The 19,461-nt window shown below is 39.6% G+C and overlaps 1 non-coding gene and 1 pseudogene across 2 annotated transcripts; one reads left to right on the forward strand and one right to left on the reverse strand.

Moving 5' to 3' along the window:
* Positions 1–8,590: 8,590 nt before the first annotated feature.
* On the reverse strand, positions 8,591–8,671 carry TRNAL-AAG (transfer RNA leucine (anticodon AAG)). Its single transcript has one exon. It is a non-coding gene; the product is annotated as a tRNA-Leu (tRNA).
* A 3,053-nt stretch (positions 8,672–11,724) lies between these two features.
* On the forward strand, positions 11,725–18,925 carry LOC149019193 (pentatricopeptide repeat-containing protein At3g62890 pseudogene; annotated as a pseudogene). Its single transcript, XR_016173041.1, has 2 exons — positions 11,725–16,928; positions 17,120–18,925. The product of XR_016173041.1 is annotated as a pentatricopeptide repeat-containing protein At3g62890 pseudogene (transcript).
* The last annotated feature ends 536 nt before the right edge of the window (positions 18,926–19,461 follow it).

A 19,461-nucleotide genomic window follows, 5' to 3' on the forward strand; every position in this document is an offset into this window, starting at 1 on the left:
CTTGTCTCTATCTCAGGTTCATCACTGGTTTCCGAGAGTGAGTGTAATATTGTGCCTAGGAGTTTTGAGTGCATGTACTTGAGGAATTAGAAGCTCTTCAATAAGTACCATAGGAAACACTGATCATCAGGACTTATTATGAATTGATTTAGAGTTCATTCAGAGAATCATGAAAGGCTCAAAAATCATGCAGAACAAGTGCCATCCTTTTTCTTTCTTTTGTTGCTTTCTTGTGCTAACAAGCAGAGAAAAAAAATGCTATTAAAAATCAATCCTTCCCATGCATGTGACCATGTGTAGTTATGTTGCAAGGTATTCAGCAACATTATTCTCTCATCCTGTAAATACTCAGGCACTCCTTTTCATGCATCTTCCTGCACAAATAGGTGCCTCAAAGGTTCAGTAATGTTTCTTCAAGGCTGCAACTGAACTTCTTTTGATGGTCAATTTGCAGTACTCAAGTGCTTGGATCCATATTGTTGGTTGGTGCGATGATTGGTGTAGTTACAAGTGGCCCCATTGCAAATTTCATTGGGATTTGGGAGGAAAGGGGATGTGAACAGAAATTGTATGTCTAAAAGTGACCCTAAATCTGGTGTTCTCTATTTCACTAAAGCCGTCTCTTTGCTCAGGGAAACAGGCAGTGAGATTGTTAGCCTTGTTCTGCACTGCCGGGTAGCTTGCTATCTCCTTCTCCAATGCTCATTTTTGTTACTAAGGTCATTCACACTGTTTTCTCAATCTCACTATCAGACTGACATTTTCTTTCTGTCTTATTGATCTAAGGGAGCAATGCCAACATTGGAAGGCTGGTTGCTGGTTATGGATTTGGAGTCTTCACTCTATGCGGTCTGTGAATTACACCCTTCATTCAAAACCTAAATCACACAAAAAATGGATAAGCAGTGGTGTTTGCAGCTGAAAACAGTTCCCAGGGATCTTCCTGGGGGGCTCACAACTGCAAATCAGGTGGGTGACTCCTTGGTTATTGTCAGAACAAGTGAGGCACAATTTTAAAGAACAAAGATGGGGTAATACAAATGCTCTGCTTGTTCTGCAGCTTATGATTGCAATGGGAGCATCAATGACTTTCCTAGCAGGGTCACTTGTAACATGGAGAACACTTGCTCTAACTGGTAATTTCTATGATAGTCAAAGAAAATCATTGTCAACCACTTCCATAATAAAAGAAAAATCCATCGCCACAGTTCATCACTTTGGGAATTCATCATCATCCATCACGATCTCAAGGAAGAAAGACACTATGACGGTCAATTGGATTTGGACTACTTGTGGATGATTTGCTACAAATCTTGATTAAAATGTAACTTGCCTGTAATGGAATTGCAGGTTCTTCAGTAAAAGCTGGAATAATAGCATATGCTTGTGTTCAGGTTCTGTCATCCCTGTAACTCTACTGAGTGCAAGCTTGATGGATATACTGGAAGAAGACCTCTTATTATGGTAAACAATAATAAAGTAGTTCTCAGGTAGCAAACTAAATGTGGGTAAATTGTCATTGACACACTGTATTTCAGGTTCCTGCTGCAGCAACATTCCTTGGATGCTTTCTAGCAGAAATATGTTTCTTCCACAAGGTAGGGATTATAGTTACTAATTCAAAATTATAATACAAAATCTTATAGTTTCTTCTCTGATGATGATGTTCTGATTTGTGAATGAGTCATAAGTGGTTGAGCAAGTGGGCCTCAATGCTACCTGTAGATGGAGTACTGGTAAAACATATGACTTGTCACAGATCTTTGGTTACAAGGGGTTAATATTTTTTTTCCACCTGTATTTTATTGGATCAGAACTTTATAGCTCGATTTGCAAATGGAAGGGATCAGTTCCTTGGGTTATGGCAGCCACTTGTATGACGATAGAAACCATGAAAGAGGAAACAAAAATAGCTCAGTGGATTAATGAAGACAATGATATAGCCTCATCATTAATGGAGAAGTGATATAATCCAAATCGAATGAACTAAAAGAGTTAGGGGTAGACCTAAGATAACCTTAAGAGAAGTGGTAAGAAATGATATGCATAGCTTAGGCCTTGTATCTAGAATGACCTCAAATAAAACTGATTGGAAGGCAAGAATCCATGTAGCCGACCCCATTTAGTTGGGATAATGCTTATTGTTGTTGTATTGTCATTGTCACAAACACTGCTGAAAAATGTGAAACGGAGTTGTGCAAAGCTTTGTCACTCTTGTGTGCTGGTTTGGTGCTTGGGCTGTTTCTTACTCCTACAATTTTCTAATGAAGTGGAGCCCTTCAGGTGAAAGAGTTCTTCAATATCAGCAGAAATATTCCAAAATTGCCAATCATAAACTAACACATTTCATGTTTGCTGGGTTTACCCTTTCTAAGTACATATTTTTCCTATGCTGTAGTTTCTGCAATAACCCTTCTGTTTGTGGCAAAGTTCATATGAGAAAAGCATCAATCAACTCATAACAGAGTGGGTTTTTCTTCTTTTTCGGGGTGGGGTTGGGGGGGGGGGGGGGGGGGGGGGGAGATTAGGATTCATAGAAACCTCTTACTGAAATTCTGAATCAATCGCTCACAATGACCATTGAGAATGTAACATTCACAGCAAAGAGAGCATTGCAAAGGCACCTTTGTAATCATAATCAAGAGTTGGTGTAATGAATATCCAAGAGTCCTGAAGGAGAAAACAATAAATTTCTTTGAATCCTTTTCTGGAGCAGGGGTATTCGATACAATGTCCACATCCAATCTTGAAGGAACGAAATGATCAATCATGACCGTCCCTTTTGTTTCTCAAGTACTCTTCTATGTATTGAGTTCCCTGCATTTACTTGGGAGTAAGGTGATCCAATTCACCAAATTTTCCATTCATTCATGAGTTTTTCTGGTTCTCATGCTTTGTATAGGCGTTATTTCAAGTTCCAAGTCCAGTAGTCGATGAACATTGCTCTATCTATTTCACCAATTACCAGTTCTCTACTGAATTAGATGTGAAATCTTTCTAGAACAGAAATCATCTCTACATATTTCTAACAGAAGATTTCCCTTTTCTCTTGGAATCCTGATTCCCTGTCTCAAGAATCTTTCCAAGTAATATTTGAGCTCTGAAGTTCGACCTGCTTGAATCAAGGTACTAAGAATGCTACTCGCAACCACTTCATCAGCTACCAAACCAGACATCCTAAATTCATCAAACATCTTGATGGCATGATTGAGTAACCCAACTTGCAGGTAACCCTCCATCAAAGCTGAATAAATTTTAGTTGTTGGATGAATACCAAACACTCTCATCTCTACAAGACAGTCTTGGGCTTGATTCAGCTTCCCAGACCTAACCAATGCGTTTACAAGGACAACATAGGCATCGATATTTAGACAGCAACTACTATTCTTCCACCGATTGAACACTCTTACGGCATCATCAACCAGGCCTAGCGTCCCATACAGAGACATCATCGACAACAATGCTTCTTCATTCACTCTGGAACCCATCAAGCTTTCCATTTCATTCCAAATCGTCTCTGCAGACGCCTTCATTTCTGCTCTTGAATACACATAAATCAAAGATGAATAAATCAATTCCGTGTTCTCAATACCTTCATAAGATTTAATCACCGCAAAAATCTTCTCTGCTTCCTCAATCGATCCAATATTCCCAAAGCCACGGATCAGTGATGCATAAACATGACCATTAACATCAAAACCAGATTGCTGCATGTTCTTCACAAGTTCGAGAGCCACTCCGGGTTTGCCTTTCTCTACCATAGCCTCCACAAAACTAACCAAACTGTTTGTATCCTTAAGAATCCCTTCTCTGAAGAGAGATACAGCTTCAGACACACTGTCTTCCTCTACAAATCTCCCCATGAGATCCATAGCCAAACAGTTGTCAGGTCTGAACCCAAGCTTCCTCATCTCTTCAAGAATAACCTTACACAGCTTCACCCACCCAACTCTACAAAGAACCCCAACCACTGTCCTATAAATCCCCTCATCAGCGAGAATTCCTGCCTCCTCCATCTCCAGAAATAGCTTCATGGCCAAACGTGCATCCACATTCTTGCCATAAACATCCATCAAACATGAATAAAACGCTAAGCTGGGGTTTGTACCTCGTACCCTGGCCCTCTCTGCAACAAAAATCGCCTCTTTATAAAACCCATGTTGGGCATAAACAGATATTGCGCAACAGTAAGCATCCTCATCGAATTCGATTTTCTCCAACAGCTCCCGAACGAAAAACTCAGCAATCGCAATATAATTTGGAAGAACCATCCCAAAGAAGCTACAGAAATCATTAGGAGAGAGAAAAACCTTATGTTTCTTCATCTCATCGAAATAGTATTGGATCTTGAAAAGCTGAGGGATGATAGACTGAAGCTGAGATTTTATCAAAGAAGAAAAGAGACTGGGTTCAGGTTTGAAGGTGGGTCTACATGATCTCAGAAATCGATAGAAATCGAATGATATAAGGGGGTTGGAAATGGCATCAACGAGAGTTGATGCGTGGGAAGAAGATAGGCCTTGAGGAGAGCTTTCGAGAGACTGAAGAGCTTCATTGATATATGGGTTTTTATGAGTGGACAAAAGCTTTGCTATGCGACGAATGGCTTGTCTGCCTTTGCGAGGGTGAGATTTATCAGGGCTCGCTGCTGCAGAGGTGGAGAGACGAAGAGAAGAAGAGAACTTTAGGAATATGGAGCTCAAAGACCTTCGACTTCCATGGAGAAGCATCGAAATCTCAAAGAAATCAAATGAAGAATTATCTGAAATGATGGTTTCGTGAATCTGCCCCCAATGAATTAATACTTCTGCTAGATAGAATTTTTTTTTTCCAGGGATTCTTGCCAGATAGAAGAAATAGAGAAATTATTTACAGATATTGATTTGAATTTTTTTTTTCTTTCCCTTCTTTTGGGGGAACTGACGAGTGAAGAGATTGGAATCAAGTCAATTGTGTAGTAAATCAACTACATTTTGCTCAAGGATTATCTGGTGGCCTCGCTAAACGCACTCATGTGTGTCGAATCAGATTCACTGAAAGCGATACAATCATACAAAGTACTTGGGCAAATTCAAATCTAAGTACTTGGGCAAATTCAAATCTAAATCTGGATATATAATTCTTAAACTGGATCTTTGTAAGGCTTATGACAAATTAGGGTGATCATACATTGAACTTACTTTGAGACATCTAGGGTTTGATTCTAAATGGGTCCAATGGGTTATTCAATACATCACCACTGTTGAATATCAAATCAAAATCAATGGTGCCATGTTCAAATCTATTGTGCCACAAAGAGGGATTAGACAAGGTTGTCTTTCAAGCCCTTACATTTTTATCCTCTGCCAAGAGACTTTTTCACAAAGGCTCAGTTCCAATCTTAGTATCCCTTGACTACCGGGTTTTAGGCTCTCCCGTTTCGCTCCAGAAATTAACCATATCTTTTTTGCTGATGATAGCATGATCTTTTCCCCTGCATCTATTTCTAATGCATCACAGATAAATGTTTTGTTGCAAGATTATGAACAAGTTTCTGGCCTTCACATCAATCCTGAAAAGTCTGTTGTTCTGTTTAGCACCAGAATCCCTCATGACCTCCAGATTGATATAGTCTCTGCCATTGATATAAAGAGGTCAATTCTCATCGAACATATCTGGGTCTTCCTTCATCTATTGGAAAATCTAAAGTGCAGACTTTTTCTTTTATTTTGAAGCGTTTAGATTCTAAATTATCTGGGTGGAAGGAGAAATTGCTTTCTCATGCAGGGAAGGAGATTTTAATCAAAGCAGTAGCATTTGCTCTTCCTGTCTATACTATGTCGTATTTTCTCATATCCAATGAAATTTACAAACAAATGAATCAAAGGATCCGACAATTTTTGTGGAAAAATGATCAAGGAAAGGGTATTCATTGGGCAAAATGGGAAACCTTGTGCAAGAGCAAAAGAGATGGAGGCTTGGGGTTCAGGGATGTACATTGTTTCAACAAAGCACTTCTTGCCAAACATAATTTGAGACTTTTAACCAACCCAAACTCATTATGGGCCCAAGTGATACATGCAAAATACATTAAAGACATTCTATTTTTTGAATGTTGTGTCCCAAATAATTGTTCATGGGGTTGGAGAAGTATTCTGTTTGGGAGGGATATTCTCAAACAGGGCATTATTAGGCAAGTGGGAAATGGTGCTAATGTGCATATTTTTAAGGACCCATGGCTTCACTCTTTGCCTTTCCATGGCATTAGTAGTGCCCCTTTGGGACATAGTCCAATATGGGTGCAAGAGCTTATTGATTGGGACACTTGCCATTGAAAATTACCTTTACTTCAGTCTCTATTTTCTCCATGTGAGGTTCAAGCTATTTTAACAATCCCTTTATTGTCTCCTAATACTCTGACTCTTGGATATGGGACAAAACAAAGGATGGTAAGTTCACTATGAAGTCTGCTTATTATCAATGCTTAGCTATGGCTGATGATCAATGTAATGTTGCTTCTTCTTCCTCCTCTTCAATATATTGAAAAATCATTTGTCAGATTCCTACTCTTCCAAACATTAAACAATTTTTGTGGTGATCCTCATATGAGGCTATTGCAATTGGGAGCTCCCTCTTCTTGAGAAATGTTTCACTTACACCTCTATGTCTAACTTGTGGTCATGGTTCGAAGAATGTATGTCATGCCTTGTTTTTTTGTCATCATGCAAAAAAGTGTTGGAGACTATCTCCCCTCCGTATTAAAACATCTGATTTTTTAGGGACAAATTTATTTGATTGGATGGATTTTATCAAAATGAAGTTCAATGGTTGTGACAATTTAACCCTAGTGAATCAGATGTGGAGTGCTTTAGCTTGGTGTATATGGAATACTAGAAATGCTGCACTTTTTAGAAGGATTGATGCCTCCATAATTTATACAATAACTACTTTCTCTTATCTATGTGCAGATATACAATCTCACATTATGGATCTTCAAAGGGCTCATGGGGATCCTCATCCAAGGCCGAGTCATATCGTTTCTGAAGAACTTGCTCTTTTTCAAATTTTCTTTGATGGATCATGGGTTAATTCTTCACATAAAGGAGGTAGAGGGTGCATCATGTGGGACTATAATGGTGGTTTTGTAGCGGCTCAAAACAGATGTGGTCATAGTGCTTCAGCAACTTTAGTTGAACTTGAAGCAATTAGAGATGACATTATTCTGAGTTCCTCTTTAGGAGCGGTTGATTTGCATATTCATTCAGACTGTTTACCTGTTGTTAGTACTCTCCAGGGTCTCCACTCATCTTTAGATTGGATGTGTCTCAGTTTAGTAGTAGATATTTTGAAGCGTTGTTCTTTTTTTCCTAGGGTTTCTTTTAGTTATATTCCTAGAATTGGCAATGGCTTTGTTGATTTCCTTACTAAGAGGGTGCTTGCAGGTTATCTCTAGACATATCTTGGTGGGGTATACCACCTTTGTTTATTGTGGATTCCTCTCGGTTTGTATAGGTCCTTTGACCTAAACTCTTTCATTTAATATTATCGCTACTTTTTTGTTTTGGCCAAAAAAAAAAAAAAAAAGTACTTGGGCAGGGAAGGATCTTTTGTGTGTTTGTTTATTTTCATTTTTTTGGGGGCATTTTTATATGTTTAAGATGGTGATATCACATATTTCATCCTAAGAGCCAAGTTGAGGTCCTCTTAGGTATGGGTGTTGTCTAGGGTTGCAAGTTTAGCACTGACCCACAATAAGTTTGCCGTGAACCCAAATAGGGTTTGGACTCCAGATTTTGGCCTTCAGGGCAGATTAGAGTTAAAATATTTTGGCTGGCTTGGGATTACTCTTGGCCTGCTGAATTTGTCTCAACCTATCCCTGATTTTTTGCTCGACCCTAGCACTAATTTTGGCCTTGACCTTAGCGTGATTTTGGCCCTAATTTTGTCTCTGTTGCTTGATCACAATGAATAGGAACATGAACAAGGATAGGGCCAATCAGGACTAGGGTCAGAGTAGGAACAAGGCCAGAGACAGGGCCAATTAGGGTTATGGCCAGGTCCAAAAATAGGGCCAATTAGGGCTAGGGACATGGCCAATCAGAGAGGGAATGAGCTTGGCTTGGCCCTATAAGGCTTAGGGTCAGGGACAATAAGCATTGGCCCTGAATTAAAGTCAATGCGGGAATGAGCTTAGATTATAATATATAAGGTTGCGCTTGGGATTGCAAAGCCCAACTCACCTTGTTGGCCGTCTTGTCATCGATCCTTGGTTGGTATTCTCCATTTGATTGTTCTTCCTAATTGATGCCTTCTTTTGAGCTTGGCTTGGCCCTGTAAGGCTTGGGGTCAGGGACAATAATCATTGGCCCTGAATTAAAGTCAAGGCGGGAATGAGCTTAAATTATAATATATAGGGTTGGGATTGGGATTGCAAAAGCCTGGCCTAACTCGACCTTGTTGCAGCCCTAGTCTTGTCATCTGAATCCTTGGATTGGTATTCTCCATTTGATTGTTCTTCCTAATTGATGCCTTCTTTTGATATGCAAAAATGGAAATTTTTAGAATATTTATTCAAATCCAAACCTAGAAAGTAAGAAAAAAAAAACATTATTGTTGAGAGTGGGATTTGAACCCACGCCCTTTCGGACCAGAACCTTAATCTGGCGCCTTAGACCAACTCGGCCATCTCAACTTGAATGTTCTTTAATTTGGTAAACAACTTTCATGACAATGATTAAATAGTTTCTCCAGTACACATCAAAAATGTCATCTACACATCACAGAAAAATTCTCATTAAATTTTGAGTTTTATATTTTCATGATGCCCACTTAAGTTGTCATTAAACTCTGAACTATTCACTTAAGTAGAAAATATTATCAAAAGCACACTAAGCTTTTTCAAAAATTTATAAGTTAACCACTATTAAACATTAATCCTTTGATTGTTAAGTTTTCAAATTTTAAATATTAATGGACAAGAATACCCTCACCCATATAAATTATCTTAATGCCCGTCTCCCTCACTTCCCTCCCATCATCTCTCCGCTTCACCCACAACTCCCATTGCAAAATCCTCAATTCTAAAAGAATGAACATACCTTGGTGGGTTTTTGCCATTAGAAAATAAGATCTTGAGGAGCAACAAAAACTTCAATCGCGTTAAAAAGCCCTACAAATGATTCCCTAGCCAATGCAAACAAGATTTCGAGTTTTTTGTGGTGAACCATTAAGATAAAGACTCTTCTAAGATGAAACAACAAAAAGCTTTATTTCTCCTCTATTATTACATCTATTAGATATATACACATCCTTATAACTCTTCAAATGTACACATTTATGAGCTATTTAATACTCCAAACAACCTATCCTTTTTTTTTTCTTTTTTTTTTTTTTTGATAGAAACAAAGAAGAAAGTTACATAGAACAAACGCATAGATCAGCGGGGAGCATTGCCTCCCATCCGTACATGAGATTTCTATACATTGCTTGATTTGAGAGAGTGACCAACCAATTTTTTGTTTCCTCCTCCTGGAATGGATCAATCTTAATTGTAGTAGTGTCTTTGGCTAAAGATTGCAACTCCTCAGCTACCTCCATTGGCCAAAATGACTTAGGAGATGGCAGGTATTGTGATATGTTATCTATTGTGGTCCAGATCTTGGTGACCCGTATACCATGGTGTCTAGTAGATTTGAGTTCGTCTAGAAGGCCCCAAGTGATCATTTTCAGACGGTTTGCTACCGTAACCGACCAACCACACAACTTTAGAGTGCACCATGCACAACAACCTCCCAACAACATCCTATCCGATTACCTTGAGCAATAGAACTTCCTACACAGAGTAAGAAATTATTAGTAGGGAATTCTGCTAGAGTAAGGGCTCTACAAATGCATACATCGGGGTAAGGGGGTAAGGGAGGCTTAAGAACCTGGAGTCCTTTACTAGGGGGCCGTAAAGAGAGATCCACCATTCATCTATGGATAAAACCTAAAACCCACTTAGGTTGGGGTTTAGTTTTAGCAAAATTGGCTTCATTCCGAACAAACCAAATCCCATGACAAGTAATTAGAAAAATCAAGAAGAATCATGTTAATGTAGCTTTATGTAGCAAAATGGTAAAACATAAATTCACAAAAGTCCTTCAAATTATTTTGGTGAATATTTTCCACTCGAAGACCTAACGTCCTACTAACCACACTCTTCGTGTCCATAGGCAATCAACAAAAAGATGTCAAATTGATTCACCACTATGACCACATAGTATACACATAGGGTCAACCAAGCTCCACCAAGCCAGCTGCTCCTTAACTGGAATGCATTCATGGAGGACACGCCAAAAAAAATTTTAATTTTAGGAATTTAGGATGTATGTTAAGTTTCCAAATTTTTTTTTTCCACCAATCAGAAACATTATGACTAGAATCACTACTTGTTGACGGTACAAAGCCTTATAAGCTAGTTTAATAGAGAGCTTATCTTCATTAGAGTGTGCAACTAGCCATTTATCAGATTCAGATGTGAGAGTAGTAGAGGAGAGAGCAAAGGTTTCTCGGGCTCCTAGGGTTGCCACAGGGTGGTTTAGAAGTTGGGGAGTCGTAACAGTTTGGCCACAATGAGTTTCCTTAGGGTAGGGAGGTATTTCCAACTATCCACAGTTACAGCAAAAGTAGGATAGACCCATGGGTCAAACCATAGAGATGTCGTCCTCCCGTCCCCCACTTTTTTACCCACCATCTTGGCAATAATTGGAAGCACTTTTCTCAAACTATTCCAGACCAAGGACCCTTGCTTGGTACAAACCTTTGGGTCAAACACTAAAGAATGGGGAAAGTATTTAGCATTAAAACACCGAGTCCAAAGGGGGTTCAAGTTCGGTAAGAAGGCGCCATCCTTGCTTAAGTAATAGAGCTTGGTTAAAAATCTCCATCCTTACAACCTATTCTGATCAAGAGATTATACGATCACCGGATGGTTGGCCACAAAATGTGCTTGTTGCATGCTTAGATTTCTTTGTGAAAACCTCAAAATAATCCCACTCCCTCTGATGTTATGAAACAACAATTTCAATATTTTGTATCCAAAAGTCAACTTCAACAAAATTTGAATCACTGTGGGGTGGATGTCCATCTTGCATAGTGGTGGCGGATTGCTTTGTAGAGGTAGTATGTTTAAGGAGGTCATCGGTTGGAACCACCACCCCTACCACACCTTCTCCTTGCTCCCTTCCCATCAAGGCTTGTGGGCCCAATCACTTTGACTGGTTCAAAATATCATGGAGATTTTTGCAATTTGAAATAAAGAGAGAGTAAAGAGAGAATAACTTGAGTTCAACACAACACAAGCATATGCTGCTAGGGTTTCCTCTCAGAAGAATGCAACTGGTTAACTCTAGCTGTCACCACCTCTAAAGCACATGAACATGAGAAGGACTCTATCTCATCCGCAACACATGAAGGTAACAAGGACTCTATCTTATTCACAACACTTGAAGTGTTTAAACCTAATAATGATTATTGTAAAACATTAAGCTAAAATCTTATTCAATATTTTATGTAGTCTCAAACTCATTTGCAATACTTCTTGTAAACCCAAACTTAAGAATATGGACTCTGAACTGTCGAATTCTCTTGGAAGGGCACGTAATGAATCATCCCAAAACCAGTGGAAATTATCTCAACTTTCCTGTGATGTTATTTACATTATTCAATTGAACTGCGTAAACCTTGGTGTCATTTCTCTGTCATTTCTCTGTTGTGCTAATAGTCAATGCAAACTGTAATTCAAGTTTCTATTAAACCCTAATTCAAGTTCTTGGTAAACATACATTTGCACGTAGGCCATCTCAACTTCTTATATGATTGAATAATTGTAACATGTTTCTTTTTCTTTTCCAAAACTTCTATCAGGAGGGCTGGAAAGTTGGAAACAGAGACGGCAACGTCAAAACCCTCTCGCCATTCCACGCGAGTACACCGCGAAACCACCCACTCGTCACGGAAACTCGTGGTGCAACCGGTCGCCGTGGTGATGTGATGGGATGTTATGCCTTCCGTTAGTTCGACTGCCAAAAAAGCTCTCTTCTTTGATCACCTTCTCCGAAATTCAAATCCAAAATTGTTGTTACTCAGTTGCCGCCACTCTTCAATCTCCCCTTGATCTTCTACCACACTCTCCTTTATTCCCACATATCAAACAAGCCCATGCTCTCATTGTCACCTCCGGCCTGGCCGACGATGCCACCATTTTGGGTCACCTCCTTGCCGCCATGGCTACATCCCCAACCCCCACCATCTCCTCTGATTATCCCCTCGCTGTCTTCCGACGTATCCACACCGCAAGTATATTTGCGACCAACAATATGATTCGTTGTTTAGCAAAGGGCGTAAGCCCACATGATTCTGTTGCTTTGTATGTGGATATGTTTCGTTCCACCCAGTTCCCCAAGCCCAATAAGTATACCTTTCCCTTCGTTCTCCAAGCTTGTAGTAAGGCTTTGGCAATCGTTGAAGGGTTTCAAATTCATGCCCACATTGTTAAGCTTGGATATTCCCGCGATCTTTACATTCGAAACGCTTTGATTCACTTTTATAGCGCTTGCCACAGGACTGAAAGTTCAAGATGTATATTCGATGAGAATTCCCAATCCTGTGATGTAGTCACGTGGAATAGCATTCTGGCTGCCTATGCTAGAGATGGGCAGATGGATCTTGCTGAAAAACTGTTTGTAGAAATGCCTGAGAAAGACGTGATTTCCTGGAGTACCATGATAATGGGTCACGTCCAAAATGGGCATTTGGAGAGGGGGTTAGATTGCTTTAGAGAGATGAGGGCGAGGAATTTAAGGCCTAACGAGGCTATATTGGTAACCGTTCTCTCTGCGTCAGCCCAATTGGGCTTGCTTGAGCATGGCCGTTTGGTTCACTCAACCATTGAGTCCTTAAATTTTCCAATGAGCGTCTCCCTCAACACAGCCCTTATTGACATGTACGCAAAATGTGGCTGCATTGAGCACTCCAAAGAAATCTTCGAGAAAATGACCCACAAAGATGTTTGGTCGTGGAACGTCATGGTTTGTGGATTAGCCTCACATGGACTTGGGAAGGAAGCTCTTGCACTCTTCCAGCGGTTCACAAGTGAGGGATTCAGACCAGTGAACATAACCTTTGTGGGTGTCTTGAATGCATGTAGCCGCACAGGGTTAATCAATGAGGGCAGGAGCTATTTCAAGTCAATGATACAGGATTATGGTATTGAGCCGGAGATGGAGCACTATGGGTGCATGGTCGACCTGTTAGGACGTGCTGGTTTTGTAGCTGAAGCCCTTGAATTGATAGAGAAGATCACCATTCAACCAGACCCTGTACTGTGGGCATCACTGCTTGGGGCTTGTAAGATTCATGGTTTAGTAGAATTGGGCGAAACCATTGGTACGAAGCTAATTGAGTTGGACCCTACCCACGATGGGCACTATGTACTTCTTGCTAGTATCTATGCCAAAGCAAGGAAATGGGAAGATGTAAGCAGAGTACGCAGAATGATGGTTGATCGAGGTGCAAATAAAGTTGCAGGATGGAGCCTTATAGAAGCTCAGGGAAAGGTTCATCGGTTTATTGCAGGGGATAAGGAACATGAACGTTCTCCAGAGATTTACCAGATGCTAGAAGTGATTACAAACCGATTGGCAGAGTTTGGCTATTTGCCTGACATTTCTCCAATCTTACATGACATTCAAGAGGAGGAAAAGGAGAATGTGATCAAGGAGCACAGTGAGAGGCTGGCTATTGCTTTTGGTATGTTGGTTACTGAGATTGGTGATTGCATAAGAATTATAAAGAATTTGCGGGTTTGTTGGGATTGTCATGAGGTGAGCAAGATGATATCAAGGGTATTTGAGAGGGAGATAATTGTGAGGGATGGGAGTAGGTTTCACCATTTTAGGGAGGGTTATTGTTCTTGTAATGATTTCTGGTAATCAGTTGGGTTTCAGTCTGTATATTTCATTGGTTATGACATGAACCCTTGTAAGTCAATTCTGCTCTGAGTTGGCTCTGCATTACTTATTGTTGACCAATCTTCATTTGTTGAGAAACTTTTTTCTGTTAGTTTTGGGGGATCCTGCCCGGTTAATCATGTCAGCTGTACCATTCATGATTGTCCGTTCAAATGCTTGGTGAAGGACCAACCACTTAAAGCTAAGATCAGCCCAGTTTGATTGGACTCAGTATGCAAATAGGTTTGAGAGGGAGTGGCATCTGATATAAGATGGTTCCCAGTTACGGTCGCTTGAATCTCTTTTCTGTGTAGCTATGTTGTCGTCTTGAGAAGTATAAGATTCAAACTTTCCCTATTCTAAGATTCAAGCCATTATGGAAGGGTTGGAAGAGATTAGCTAATCTGTTCCATTTGAGTTCTGAGTCGAAAAAAATGTCATTGTCTCCATGAGTCAAAAGCAAGCCCCTTATTTCAATTCAAGTCCGTCTACAGTGAGGTCTAAGTGTCAGCGAAGTACTAATAGAACAATATTGACGTTTGCCTTTTTTCCTATTCATATCCAGTATGCAAATAGGTTTGAGAGGAAGTGGCAGCTGATATAGATGGTTCCCAGTTACAGTCGCTTGAATCTCTTTTCTGTGTAGCTATGTTGTCGTCTTGAGAAGTATAAGATTCAAACTTTCCTTATTCTAAGATTCAAGCCATTATGGAAGGGTGGGAAGAGATTAGCTAATCTGTTCCATTTGAGTTCTGAGTCGGAAAAAATGTCATTGTCTCCATGAGTCAAAAGCAAGCCCCTTATTTCAATTCAAGTCCGTCTACAGTGAGGTCTAAGTGTCAACGAAGTACTAATAGAACAATATTGACTTTTGCCTTTTTTCCTATTCATACCCAGAGTCTTGTACATCAGGACCCAAGAGGACAGAATCTTATGGCTGAAATTTTTCTTCTATTCTGTAACTTCTGCTGGGTGCAGATCTTTTGGATATTATCTAAGATGAGGTATTTGTACTTAAATCAACATTTTCAGGATTCCATTTTATTCCTGAAGCATTGAGTATTGAAACAATGCTGTTGGGTTAGGGATAGCTTGAAAAGCTTCTGCCAGCCTCCTAACAGAACAAATTGCACTGCAATTTGTGGACCTGTTCCTGATTTATTCAATGCAACTCAGAATAAGAACATACTTGTTGAGGTTTGGAGTTTGGCCTGTGATGGGGCATGAACTGGTCACATTTGACAGAAGTTTGGATTGAAGGGGCAATTTTATGATCAAACTGCTGGAATACCACGGGATTCAAGCAGATCAATTGGAGCTTCTGTTTTGGAGAAGTTGAGGTGGAGTACTCTTAGACTGCAATTTGACTCGTCAGAGGTCAGTATTCACTATTCAGCTTTAAATATATACTTCTTTGTTCACAAAAGCTAGCTTGTTAGGATGAAGTAATCTTAGGCTTATAGATGATTATGTTACAAGTAACAACTATTATTATCGTTGACTTTAAAAAGAGTTGAATGTGGATTTACATAAGGCTTAGTTGGGACTTTTAGATTATTATGAGTTTGGGAAACATCATAAAATATGGAGGATGCAAGTAGTGGGTCCAATGTTCGATCATTACGTTGAAGAAAAATGTTGCATGGAACTTCATATAATGATTTGTCATGTCTGATGCATCATATAAGCCAATAAGGATGCAAGAAATGGAACCTTTGCCACTTAACTTATGTTGATGTTGAAGGAGCATAAAATGGAGAGTTAGATTGGACCCATCACGTTGGATTCTGAAGCATCACATGGATCGTCTGTCCTAACATTGGACAGAAGTGGCTGCCTGAGCCAGACTAGTCAGTTTCTTTCCCTTCAATCCTTGCAATAATCAGACATTTTGTATGTCTTTCTTATCAACTCTTTCTTCTAGCATGACATAGTGGATTTATTTACGAAGCTATATGAAGTTTCGAGATTTGGTCTTGATCAAAGTCCTGTTCTTAGAGGACTAGAGCTTCGATGTAGATAATTTTAGTCCTAATCCTGACACTTTTAGGACATAAATGTGGTTGGTAATATCTGGATCTGTGGAAGTGCATAGTTCAGTAGAGGAACCATAATGTTCAAACTGACATTTCCCACCCACCCTCACCAACAAATACACTTCCAAGATTCTAACCTGAAAAATGACCAAGAAATCCAGTGCAACTTCATAGGTTTCACTGTATGTGATGTATACAAAGTTATTTCAGGGGTTTTAATCTTGGCATAACGTGCTCTAAAGATCATAAACGCAATACCATTGATGTGAAATACAAGATCCATGCTTTGAGATCAGAGGATTTTTTAGTGGACCCATCCGAAGACTATAGTCCTGTGGAAAATCTCAAACCCAGACTTTCATTTATTGAGTTTCCTGAGAATTTTGATTACAATGTACAAATAGGTACAACCAACTGATGTTGACTCTTAAGAAACATGAAAACTGGAAGATTACTTGGCCGAGGACCAACTGATGTTGACTCTTAAGAAACATGAAAACTGGAAGATTACTTGGACGAGGAAACTAAATGTATACTCTCCTAAGTTTCTAATATATGAAAAAGTAATTAAAAGTTGCAAGTAACCCAATAACATTTATGGCCTGGTTTGGGTAAATATTGGTTCAGTGAGGAACCAGACCCCTTTTTTATTTATTTTCTTTCGACCTGCATCAAAGAACCACAAAATTAACCCAGACCCCTAAATGTACATTTATGGTATGTGTGCATGTTTGTGATTCAGTTATAGATATCACTCATGATTTCTCTATTATTTAATATGTACGTTCATGGTGCGGCACTTTTCCACATAACAAGACCTCCGAGGCACTTTGTGAACTTACTATAAGAATGGCAGTACCTGCTATGACAACAGGAGAAGATTTCTGCCCTGAAGCTGCAATCGTGAATTACTTTGGTTTAGGTATGCACGATATGGTTCAGACATTTTCGACCTAGTTATACATATATAAGCAAATACTATGTTTTTAATGGTGTGCTTTTTGTGATAGAACATTGCTATTGATTCCTTTCAAGAGCTTGGCTCCCATGAATGAAAAAGCATCTTCTTAGTCTTAATTGTAACAATTGCTCCTGATATTCATGCTTCATCAGGAGACACTCTTGGAGGCCACTGAGATGACATGGCAGCAGATTTGAGTATACCTATGGTCAGCATCAGGGAGGATCCTCCAATATCAATGTTCCTTTGGAGTAGTGATATTGTATTCATGGCGGGAAAACCAAGGGATTGCTTTCATGGTTAGTGTAACCTTTCAGCCCTTCAGACTGTGATAGATTTGTTGGCAGACGGGAGAGAGTGACTGCTCTCTCTTCTGAAACCCATTATATGCTATAATTTCTTTCTCAAAGTTAATGTTGCATATCAGGTTCATTACGAGATCAGTGTTCCACAGTTTCTGAAGCTGTTAATGCTTAATGTGTTTGAACTTAAGACTACCCTTCTTTTGATCCTTCTTTAGTAATCTTTGGACGTGAAACTGAGTTTACCTTGTGATTTAAGTCTCTTGCATCCAATCTCTTGCTTTTATTTTGTTGATCAACCAAAAAAGTAAATTAGCAGTGCAATGATTTGATGTAGTTGAAATGTTTTGCCATTTCATGTCTTAACATGTTCAGCCTGTGCTTCACAAATTTCTAAGGTGAAGATTCCTTTCCCAGTCTTTTGCCCTTTGACAGTGGATTTGTCAAGATCGTAATGGTAGAAACTCTTAGGTCTAAATGATTTTTCTTGAAGCTATGGATACCTGTTCCTTGAAAGTGTTTTATCCAAAGACAGTTTCCAGTTCCTCTGGATGTTCAATATGAATTGGATTTTTCCTGAAGGTGGGGCAGGCAGAGGTGGTTTTGGAAAATATCTCCCTTTGGAGTAGTCTTAAGGTTTCTCGGAAGGCTACATTATAGATGTTTCTGTATCTTATTCTGTGATATGTTTTCTTCAGTGGACTCCATCATGGGAAAAGTGAAGGTGAAGGTGGCTGAGCTATGGCAAATATGCCTTCATTTGGACAACATTAGCAGATCCTGTGTTCTTAGAGAGAGAGTGTGGTGGTTTGAGTCCAACGATAAGAGTGAATAAACATGTTGAGTCCTCTTTAGGCAACCCTGGCCTATCAGGTGTCTTAGAAGCATTAAGAACTGCTGTGGGGCTCTTGCTCTTGTTTGAGCTTACCATCCAGCACCTCTCGGGGAGGTGATCTCTGTGATGGCTGAGATTCTATCATTATAGATGGGTTCTGGGAATTTTTTTTTTTGAAGAGTTTCCACAGTTTCTTGGTAGAGGGAGACTCAAGAGCGGTTTGCTTGGACTGAAGTCACAGGGTTCTTCAAAGTTGGCTTACATTTATTAGGATTAAGGTATATATCATAGGTATGTACCTAAAAAATAAAGGTAAATATCATAGCTATAAACACTGGTTATAAGGATTAATGGAGGAGGAGAGAAATTAAGGTCCATGTGCATGGTAAGAATGAGGGAGTAGTCTTAATAGCAAAGAAAAAGTTGTAATTGCCTTAATCAATGCTTGCTGACAAGAATAGAAGTAGCAGGCAATTCTGACTCGACAAAAGGTCGATGTGCATGGACTAATAAGGATTAAGGAGCAGTAACCCTCGGGGTGAAGAATGCATGGGATTGTGACCATGAGATGTTTGATTGTGGGATGGTGCAAATCCAGTGGTTAAGATTGATGAGAAAGGGAAGCACGATAAGGAAAAAAAGGCATTAATTGATGTGGGTGTAAATAAGTAAATTATGTAAGGTTGATAGAGAGCTAGTGGTTAAAGAAGCTTTGCATGCAAGTACGGACATAAGGGTAATAACAAGGGTCAACTAACGAGCGATAGCCAATGGTAAAATCAGAAGCGTCTAGGAGTAGGTAACAGGCAGGTTTTGGGTTCAATTTACCTTGTCAGGAACAAGGTTGAGAGTCTGGATCACCTCCCTATCAGGGGAGCTTCTTCACCACAAATTGGTGTGGAACTCACATCTGAATAATAATAACAAAATTTTGAGGTGAGGCCCATGTTTTGTGGTGAAGAAGCAACAATGAGCCATATGTGCTCCCCTGACAGCTAGGTGATCCGGACTCCAAGGGGGAAGTCGCCTAAGCTGACTATGAGCTGGGATTACCTCCCCTTGAAGGTAGTATAGATTAAAAAAAAAAATAATACTACCTATACCTTCTTCACCATATAATCAGGTGTGAGCTACCTCTAAAAGCTTTGATGTAGGTCCCACCTCTGAAATGTGGTACCAATCGAGGTGTGTCCTCACATTCCCATCTTGGATCTCAAGATTTTTTTTAAGTATGGTTCGGAGTCTCAGGATTGGAAAGGCTGACCCAGTTAAATTGGTTTCAATGGGGAGAAGGTTTCTCCCAAAGGAGAAGGTTTTGTTCATGTAATGTAAACCACGATCTACGGTTAGGGTTTCT

Source organism: Hakea prostrata, chromosome 4 (assembly GCF_041222555.1).
Source record: "Hakea prostrata isolate BN-2017 chromosome 4, UWA_Hpros_2, whole genome shotgun sequence".
Taxonomy (NCBI): domain Eukaryota; kingdom Viridiplantae; phylum Streptophyta; class Magnoliopsida; order Proteales; family Proteaceae; genus Hakea; species Hakea prostrata.